Source organism: Pteropus vampyrus, unplaced genomic scaffold (genome assembly GCF_000151845.1).
Source record: "Pteropus vampyrus isolate Shadow unplaced genomic scaffold, Pvam_2.0 Scaffold354, whole genome shotgun sequence".
Classification (NCBI taxonomy): Eukaryota; Metazoa; Chordata; class Mammalia; order Chiroptera; family Pteropodidae; genus Pteropus; species Pteropus vampyrus.
In genome coordinates, this window is record NW_011889135.1 from 410,684 (window position 1) to 421,036 (window position 10,353).

General features: G+C 41.8%; 1 protein-coding gene across 6 annotated transcripts in view; it reads left to right on the plus strand.

Annotated features, from left to right (window-relative positions):
- The first annotated feature begins 3,022 nt into the window (after nt 1-3,022).
- KANK1 (KN motif and ankyrin repeat domains 1) overlaps nt 3,023-10,353 on the plus strand; it is a 191,103-nt gene continuing 183,772 nt past the window's right edge. For 3 of the 6 annotated variants that reach the window (XM_023522688.1, XM_011379102.2, XM_023522687.1), the window contains exon 1: nt 3,025-3,156. The gene's annotated coding sequence lies outside the window, so the exon portion shown is untranslated. Of the gene's footprint in view, nt 3,157-3,897; nt 4,001-10,353 lie in introns of all 6 variants that reach the window. The other 3 variants (XM_011379104.2, XM_023522686.1, XM_023522689.1) reach the window with 2 other exon arrangements.

Consider the following 10,353-nt stretch of genomic DNA (forward strand, 5'->3'; position numbering starts at 1 on the left):
TGCAAAGCTTGTATAACTATGCAGTTATTAATGTCCTAGGTGAGCTTAACTGAATCCAGAAGGAATAGGCATGAGACAAATTAGTTTTGATGGGAAAGGAGGGAGAGGAGAAGGTTCTGAATGTGGGGATGCTATCAGTAAGACAGTCCTTGTTATGACCCCAGGTGTAGAGTGCAGGGTCACATGATGTCATTGGAGGTAATATCAAACAAATAATTAATGTATGTTAAAAAAAAAAAAAGGGCCCGAAGGAAATTTGTTATAATCTTAATTGTGGCTATATCTAGGTGAGAGAGCCATAAGTGATTATTTTTTCTTTATCCTTTTTAATATTTTTCCAAAGTTTTTCTTAAAATGGGCATGCATTACTTTTAGTCTGAAAAACTCTTGTGTTAGCTTATAAGTGTAAGTTTATGTTGTATTGTAAAAATATATGACTACCAAATTAAAAAGTATGAGTTTCAAGTGACATTATCAAGAAAGTGAAAAGGCAACTCACAGAATGGGAGAAAAATTTACAAATCATGTACCAGATAAAGGACTGGCATCACTTATCAGATATAAATAAGTCCCATTACAATGCAACAATAAAATGACACATAACCCAATTTAAAAATGGGCAAAGGATTGAATAGACATTTCTCCAGAGAAGATATACAAATAGCTAATAAAGATATGAAAAGATGATCAACATTATTAGTCATTAAGGAAATGCAAATGAAAACCACCAGATACTACTTTATACCCACTAGGATACATACAATTAAAAATATGACAATAACAACTGTTGTCAAGGATTTGGAGAAATTAGAACCCTCATAATGGGAATGTAAAATAGTACATCCACTGTGAAAAGGCTTGTTAGTTCCTCAAAAAGTTAATTATAGAGTTATCATTTAGCCAAGAAATTCTACTTCTAGATATATACTCAAGAAATGAAAACATGTTTACATGAAAACTTGTACATAAATGTTCATAGCAGCATTATTCATAAGAGCCAAAAAATAGAAACAGTCCAAAATGTCTTTCAAGGTATGACTAGATAACCAAAGTGTGGTATTATCCAAAAATGGAATATTATTCGGCTATAAAAGGGAATGAAGTACTGATACATGCTACAGCATGGATGAACCTTGAAAATATTGTTAAATTTAAGAAGCCAGACCCGAAAGCTACATATTGTGTTTCTATTTATAAGTATTGTCCAGAATAGGCAAATCCATAAAGAGGGAAAGTGGATTAGTGGTTGTCTGGAGCTAAGGGTAGTGAGGGCTAGGGAAAAACTATAATGGATTTTTTATTGGAATGATAGTGGCGATAGTTACCTAATTTTGTGAATATATTCAAAATCATTGAATTATACAGTTTAAGATTAAATTATACAGTATGTGAATTGTATCTCCATAAAAAACATTACTAAGAATGAAGTAAATTTTTAATATAAATCCCCTGAAAAATCTACCATACGTTTTTGATTAGGTTTACTTACTTTTGAGGCCTATGAAATACTTACTAAATGTAAGGAAATAGGAATAAAGGGTGCAGGGTATTTCGTGTATGCAGGAATGCCCCTGCCTGATTCTCCCCTCCCCTCTTATTACCTTGGGAAGAAGTATTTTTTTCATAGATTTATAGACATTTGCGGGTTGAGATTTAAGAGATGACCTACTGAATCCATATACCCTATTCTACAGATGAAGAAACTGAGGCCCAGAAAGAACAATTCGATTACTGTCACCCGGTGAGCTGGCAAAGGAGCTAAGACTAAAAATAAGATTTCTTGTCTGCGTTATCTTTGAGCTGCCCTTTGCCTGTCCTCTTAACAGGCAGGGGTCATCAATTTCAGGAATTTGCAGGTGTTCTTTGCCACCAACAGGTAGGGAAGCATTGATTTCACGGCTTCTTTTCTTCAGAGGCCAGCATTTCACCTTGTGAGGTTTAATGACTCTTCACTTTAACCTACTTGCAAATACACTGTCACATGTTTAAGGCCCCGCTGGGTGTGTGCAGTACTAGAAGCTAGGGAGAGCCCTCCTCCCTCTCCCAAGAAAATCAGGGAGGTTGGCATTAGAGAGCTGGCATTAATGTTTTTTGTCTTGGTTATTCTTGGTTTTTATAAAGTCGGTCCTTGTCCTGTTTATTAAAATCTTCAATGTGAAAGAAGACTTGGTCTCTTGCACCCAGTGAGATTGCTCTGAATCGAGTGCCGTCTTAGCTCGGTCCTCAGCTTCGGAGGCAGGCACTGCGTCGTCTTTGGAGTACCCCAAACCCCAAACCTCCTGGACACGAATCCTCTCCTTTCCACCCAGGATTCTGTCTTGAGGAGGAGCAGGAGCGAACTCACGGAGGACACAATGCCAGTCCAGAGAACCGCGGGAAGTTTCTGGCTACCTGGGAGACTGTCCCGCTCAAGCACCTGCAGGAATCAAGAGCCCTGCACGCTTGAGTCCCCCTCTCACCCCGGACCAGAAAACCACCCCACAGCCGTAGAACCAATTCTAGCCGAGTGGAGGGAGGCGGCAGTAAAAAGGCATTTGCAGGGAGTGTTAACATACCACCCTCCGCCTTTCAGGGATGCCTCTGGGGCAGAGATAATAGATCTGAACTGACGCAAGTTTCACTGGGGGATGGGCTTTATCCCTCCCTCAAGGAGAAAAAGTAATCACTGGTGGGCAGTAGAAACGTGCTGGGGCGAGGTTAACTCCTCGGCCTGGTTCTCGCTCTGCAGAGCACGGCTGGCCGGGTGCGGCGGAGGAGGTGCGCAAAGGTGCCTCGTGGGCATGGTGGAGTTGAAGCCGCGCGCAGGCGCACTGGGGCCTGGCCACCGGTCGGTCCCGGGGTACAAAGAAGCGCGGCCGAGAGCCGGGGTCCCTGGAAGTCTCGGGAGCTGCCTGGGGCTCCCTCCCGCCCCGCTCCGAGACGAAGCCACAGTCTTTTCCCACCTGCCGTCTGAGGCTTCCCACTCTCGCCCGACTTCTTCGCCTTTGCCTTGGCTGCGGGGCCCGGGTGGATGCGCTGCATTCTGAGGTTTAATTCTGGCGCTGGCTAGCAAAGGCGGCTCCGCCCCTCCGCCCCGCCCCTCCACCGAGGTCCCGGAGCTCCGCCGAGCCAGCGAGCGATCGGGCCAGTGCTGCAGGTTGGGAGGAGCGCCTGGAGGTGAGTGGAGCTGGGGGCTACTCTGCGCCCTTTCCCCGGGCGGGGTGGGCGTGGGGGCACCTGGGCTCCGACCTCTGCTCCGGGGCGGGCCTCCGCGCCCAGCTACGCAAACTTGGCGCGCGCCGGGGGCGCACGGCGGCAGTGGCGGGGTCGGAGGGCAGCCCTGCCGGCTCCCGCTCGCCCGGGTTTCCCCGGCGGCCTCAGGGCGGGCCTAGGGACGGGGTCCGAGAGGTTGCTTGGACTCGGCGGCACCCTGGATTTGGGGCGCGCCGCAGTGGCGGGGCTCGGCCCGTGTGGAAGGGAAGCGCGGGGCGCCAGACTCGGGGTAACGGGAAAGTTCGGGCCGGGCGGCGGGAGGGAGCGGGCGCTTCCCGGCCCATGGCCGGGGCGCACGGTCCTTGGGGGCCCCCGGGCCTTTTATCAGCCCAGGATGGGGTGAGAGGTCCTCTTTGAGACGTCTCCTCTTGAAAGTCTCGGTTCCGTTCCACGGAAGGGACTGGCGGACGATCCCTTTATCCCTCTGCCCCAGAGCGGCAGGTGGCCTCGGGTCTTCTTCAGCCGACTTTGAGAAGGCTCGGGCCTCGGTCGCAAGGGCCAGGAGGTGGGAGGACCTCTGGGCCTCCGGGGCCAGCTGAACGCGTTCGGAACAGCGGTGCTTCTGGAGGATCCGGTCGAGGGAAAATGCGAGCGCCGATAAAGCCGACTTGGTCCCTGAACGCCCCCCTCTAACATGCCACTTAGGCAGACACGCTGAGAATGCTGCAGTCGGGTCAGCTACTTTCCCTTGACGGTTCACCCTCCTCCACCTGGGTCCCCGTAGAACTTCCAGACAGAACTTTTCGTGGTGAGTCCTGCAGGTCAGAAAGAGATCTGCACCGAGGTGAAGGCTTTGGCCACGTTAGCATGAAAAACAATCTGTGGCGTCCCCCAGCGCTCGCTCTCTGCATGTCGTCTCCACGGAGGTTCATCTTATATTAATTAATGAAATATATCAGAACGAAAGCTCTGAGACTAACAAGGAAGGTTAATTAACCAGATCTTTAATTGTGCATTTTCTTGCCCCCATCTTCATCTCCCCCAACTGAGCGAGAATGTTATCAGGACCTGTTTCCTCGTTTTTAATTTATGAGTTTATTCATCTTGATTTTTAGGAGGTGCTTAGCACTTTACTTGATAGTTGTCCCTTTCATCCAACTTTCTCTAAAAAAAGTTGGGCACACCCACCTTTATTTTAAAAAGTGAGGTACAATAAACATGCAATAAATTTACCCTTTTAAAGTGTACAATTATATAGTTTTTAGTATATTCACAATTGTGCAATCATCATTACTAATTCCACACATTTTCCAAAAAGAAGCCCTAAGCCTATTAGCAGTTATCCAATAGCAGCCACTTCCCATTTCACCCTTCCCCAGTCTAGTAGTCCCTCATTTTTAAGGTGAAGTCTTCCAAAGGTGGAGATTGAGAAAACTGAGAGATTATTAATTTTGGTTCTTTTTCAGTTAATAGATTTGGGGAAAGGTGCTGCTGCTGAGGCACTGGGAAAAAAATTAAGCATAGGCTGTCCTATGTCCAGATTAAAATGTCTAAGGATGGAAGAGAAGCCCCCAGTGGAAGAATAATTGCCTCCTTTAAAGATACACAAATTAGGAATGCATTTTATCTCCAAAGGGCTCAAGGGTGCTTTGGGGACATTCTTCATGCACTTTATATTAGCCAAGTCTACAAATCGCTCTAGTTGAGGTTCTGCCTCAGCAAAAGTGGGTGGCGTGTGAGAGAGAGAGAGAGTGTGTGTGTGTGTGTGTGTGTGTGTGTGTGTGTGTGTGTGTGTTTGCGCACGCGCGTTGGGTAAGGAGATGTTAGAGAAAAAAGACTGCAGATTTAAAAATAGTTTTTTCTTTAAGTCATCCAAAATAACCTTAAAGAAGGAAACCACAAGCAAATGCCCACTGGAATCAATACATTCAAGACAGGTTTTATCCATATCAGCATCTGCTCACAAATAGTCTGCATGAGCTAAAGTTCACATGCATTAACCCCGCCTGGTCCCGGGAGGAAGTAGATGGGAAAGGGTTTAGTTGAAGAAAATTCAAGGACTTGGGGAGGAGATAGGAGAATGGCTGAAAGGCGAGGGCTTGTGGGAACTGAGGTCTGTTAAACTGGGGTAGCTGTAGGATGAAAAGATTCAGAGGCAGCAGATGGGATCTTAGGGAAAAATTAACAGATACTTCACTCAGGCATTTGCTGGATTTTTTGTGCGTGTTTTAAAAATCACGTTTTAGTGATTAGAGTTGAAGCTAAGTAAATTACGTAACAACCAGCACACTTCTCTTCCACTCTTGAATCAAATAGAGAAGCCAACTTGGTTTCAAATGTCTCAGGAAATTTTAGGCCTCTTGTGTGGGTGGCTTAGGTTACACCATTTTAAAAAGTAATTTAAAAAATTGAACTATACAATACATACAAATATTAAGTGTACAGTATGTCCCATTTTCACAAAGTGAGCATAAACTTAGCACCAAGATCAAGAAATAGAATATTTCCATATTGCAGAAAGCCCCTCATGCTCCTTTCCAGTCACTGTCCTTCCCCAAAGGATAATCCAGCCATATACTAGTTTTGCCTGTTTTCATGTTCTGTATACATGGCATCATAGAGTATGTATTTTTTCATATATCTGGCTTCTTTCTCTCAACATTATTGCTTGTGAGGTTTAGCCATGATGTTACATGTAGCTGTAGTTCAGTCAATATCATTGCTGGCCCATATTCCAATGTATGATTATACCCCAATTTATCCATTCTAGGGTTAATGGGATTTGAGTAGTTTCCAAATTTTGTCAATGGCAAATAGTGTGTCTTACGAACATTCTAAGTGCATGTCTTGATACACATGTACAGATTTGTATTGGGTATATATTCAGGAGAATGTCTGAGTTCTGAACTAGTATTCATTTAGAAGATGCTACCAAACAGATTTCAAAATAGTTGTATAGTTTATATTTCTACCAGCAGTATATGAGAGTTCTGTCCTATCCTTTTTTAAATTGCAAAAGCAGTAGACCTACTGAGATTTTGGCAAATGAACAAAAGATGACCTATATTTGCCCCATCTCAGCAGACTGATTATTTCTGTTGTTTTCAATTCCAGTGCTTTTCCATGTCTTCATATTTTTAGGGAGTCATAATCCTAATATTTTCTATTGTTTATGTCTTAACGCTGTATCTTAACATTGCTCCAGTCTCCATGACTTTTTAAGTCCTGTGCATGTCCACAATCCTGTGGGTATGTTTTCATTTAATAATCCCCCCATCATTGGAAATTACTTAATTTTTATAGTTTTACTATATTGCTGAAAAAATCATCCTTATACATATAGTTTTTCCACTTCTTTTAGATTATTTCAAACTAGAGACTTTCCTTTTGATAGTTCTGGATCCTTATTGTTAAACTACTACCTGCAGATTCAAATTGTCCATGAATCTAGTACAGAACTGAGGAAAGAAATCTTTAAACTGCTGATATGTTACTTGCAAAATGGTGTCTCATTGGTTTAAATTGCAGTTCTCAAAGCAAAAGTGAGGTTGATCTTGGTATCGTCTTTTTAATAAAGAGCATAAGTGGAACTTTTGTTGTAATCTCATTTACCAATCATGTACTATTTTTCTTTATAGGCTACTTTTTGCAAAGGTCCTGAGCTAGGAGCTTTAGGGGATATCAGAAGGATCATACCATTAAGTAGTTTATTGTCCAGAAATCATATATAAAAATTAATAATACCACTTGGGCAGAATTCTTATATGTGACAAAAGAATATTTAGTTTACTTAACAGACATTGAGTGCTTATATGAGTTCTGAATCGAAAGAGATCTTTCTTGCCTGGTTGAATAAGATCGGCTTCCTTAAACAGTAAGACTTGAGCTGAGCTATAAGGGGTCTTTAGAAATTAGCTTGGGAGCAGGTATCTCTGAAGAAAAGAGACCACTGAGCCATATTAAGGGGAGAGATTAATGGTGCACAGACTACTCTGGACAATGGGGATGATGCTGTTTTCTTGCCATTCTTTTTCTAGAAGATATTGAAAATACACAAACTAAGATAAAGGCAGAAAAAAAATACTTAGAGCAAAGAGCCTCACAGAGTTCATAGCAAGTGAGTAAACATAAGGATAGAGAATTGTAGTTGGAATTAGAAGGATGGAAATATCTGATGCAAGTGGTTCATTCTGGATATGTAGGGAATGGAGAAATTAATGCCGAGTAGAGAGATTTGGATGATGTTTAGGGACATTGGTCTTTGAAAAATGTGTATAAGTAGAGATTATAAATAAAGGGCATTGAGGTTTAAGCAATAGCTTTTGAAGAAGCAAGGCAGTCCAGCAGTGCTTGACACACTAATAGGTGTGGTGAATCACATGCTTGGAGACCCAGGTGAATGGCAGTTTGAGATTGTACCTTTGTCCAGTGGCTCAAGACTGCAGAACCAGCCTGGTGGATTCGAGGTATGAATTCTAGGTTCTGCTGCTTGCAGTGCAATCTTTGGCACAGTTACTGAACCTCTCTATGCCTCAATTTCCCATCTCTAAAATAGGCATAATAAAAGCACTCCTCTCATGGAATTATTGTGAGGATTAAATGAATTAAAACACCTCATACACAGTACGTGCTAAACATGTTTGTTGTTTCTTTAACTTTTAAATTTTCTTTTTTTCCCAGCTTTATTGAGATATAATTGACAAAATTGTAAGCTTTTTAAAATATACATTATAATGATTTGATATATGTATATACTGTTAATTAATTTTTCTCATCTAGTTAATTAGCATGCCCATTGCTATATATATAGAGTGTGTGTGTGAGAACACTTAAGTTCTACTCTCCTAGCAAACTTCAATTATACAATATTATTAAGTTTCTGAAGTTATATTTGCACATAGTAAGAATAATGCACAACAAAGAAGAGCTTAAAATGAAAACTAAAACCCATCACCTTCTGATCCTAGCTCAGAGTACAGTCTCTTCTCAGAGACTGTTTATGTTTTTAGTTCTTCTAGAACTAAATTACCATGAAATTTAGTGGCTTGAACAATTGTTTCATGGTATTGTGGATTGTGTGGTTCTGGGAGTTAGGCAGGGCTTTGCCAGGTGCTTCTGCTCCTTGTGATGTTGTCAAGGTCTCTCAGTGGCACCCAGCTGGTGAATGGACTAGTCAGGAGGGTCCAAGAAGGCTTTGCTCCCAAGTTGTGTGCCTTAACAGGGGATGGCTGGAAGGCTGAGCTCAGTGTTGACTGTTGATCAGAACACCTACATAAGGTACCTCACGCATGGTGGCCCTAGATAGTTAAGACTACTTACATGGCTACCAGATTCCTCCATGTAGTCATGCTTCACTGAGTGATGTGGATATATTCTAAGAAACACATCATTGGACAGTTCCATCATTGTGCGAACATCAAAGAGTGTACTTACACAAATCTAGATGGTATAGCCTACTGCTTCTAGGCTACAAATCTATACAACATGTTACTCTACAAAACACAAGATTAAATCAAGTACAAGAGAAAATGATACAATCAAGAGACAGTAATCACAAGTCTGCTTCCGGTGTAACAAAGCATACTGTTGTACACCAAACTTTTTTTAGTAAGTAGAAAGAGTACACTCTAAAATAACGATAAAAATATAGTATAGTAAATATATAAACCAGGAACATAGTCGTTTATTATCATCAAATATTAGGTACTGTACAGAATTGTACATGCTCTACTTTTATACGATTGGCAGCACAATAGGTTTGTTTATACCAGCCTCACCACAAACACATGAGTAGTACATAGTGCTACAGCTTTATGATGGTTACGATATCACTAGGCGATAGGAATTTTTCAGCTCCATTATAATCATATGGGACCACCCTTTTATATGTTCTGATGTTGCCTGAAACATCATTATATGATTCAAGACTATATTTATCAGGATTCTTTAGAGGAACAGAACCAGTTGGATGTGTATATGTGTATAGAAAGAGACTTACATTATAATCTGCCATGTGGATCTGCAGAATGGAGACCTAAGAGAGCCAGTGGTACAGATGAAAACTGAAGTCCATTGGCTGGAGAATTCCTCTTGCTTGGGGATGCCAGTCTTTTTTGTCCTACTCAGGCTTCAACTGATTGAACAAGGCCCACCCACAATATGGAGGGCAATCTGCTTTACCCAAAGTTCACTGATTAAGATCTTAATCTCATCCAAAAACATCTTTCATGTTGACACATACAATGAACTCAAGCTATGAACACCTTGTATGAACCAATTGGAAGCTTCATGGCCTTTTATGGCATAGCCTCAAGTTATGTAACTTCCCTTTTACCAAGCTTTATAGATTGGAGCAGTTAAAAAGCCTACTCAGACTCAAGGGGAGGGAACACAGACCCACCACATTATGGGAAGAGTGTCAAAGAATTTGCAGTCTTCTTTTTAAACATTCTGTACTTCATTTCACAAATTCGAGAATAGCTATTAACACCATGCTAAGGAGGAAGGGGAATTCATATTACCTCCCACCTTTTCTCTTCTACCCTCTGCCTCCCAACATGATTTAGATATTCTATTATTTTTATCTTACTATTCTCTTTTTTTAGTTAACTTTATAATTTTAAATAAAGCATTTCATACTTGAGAAGACCATGGAGAGGTGGGAAACTCTGGTTTGTTGTGGTGTGTATGTGTGTTTGGGAGGGACCTTGAAGGAGAACAACAAAACTGTCTTGAATAGGGAAAGCCTGACAGTGAGGCTCTCATTGAAACACTCCAGCCACTCGACTTGTGAATTGCTGGTGAGCATGTATTGTGCATGAGCCTAGCAGGTGACTTAACCCCCCAATTTTTCTTTTCTCTTTGGCTTTTAAACTCAAATACCTGTTTGCCTTTTCCTTCCTTGAGCTTTGCATTTAAAATGTAGATGCTGGAAGCAAATGATATTCTCACTGATGAAGAACCTTGAAACAGATAATATGTCAGAAATAAAGTGTTCTCATGCTTTTTTCATTACAGAAGCAATCAGTTAATTGGAAACAGTTATATATTTCAAACAGTGTCAGGAAGCCTGTAGCTCTGTTGGAAGTTTTTTTTTTTTTTTTTTTTTAATTCATTTAGTTAATGGAATTGAGCAATGGGGCTTAGTTTAGCTCTCAGGAG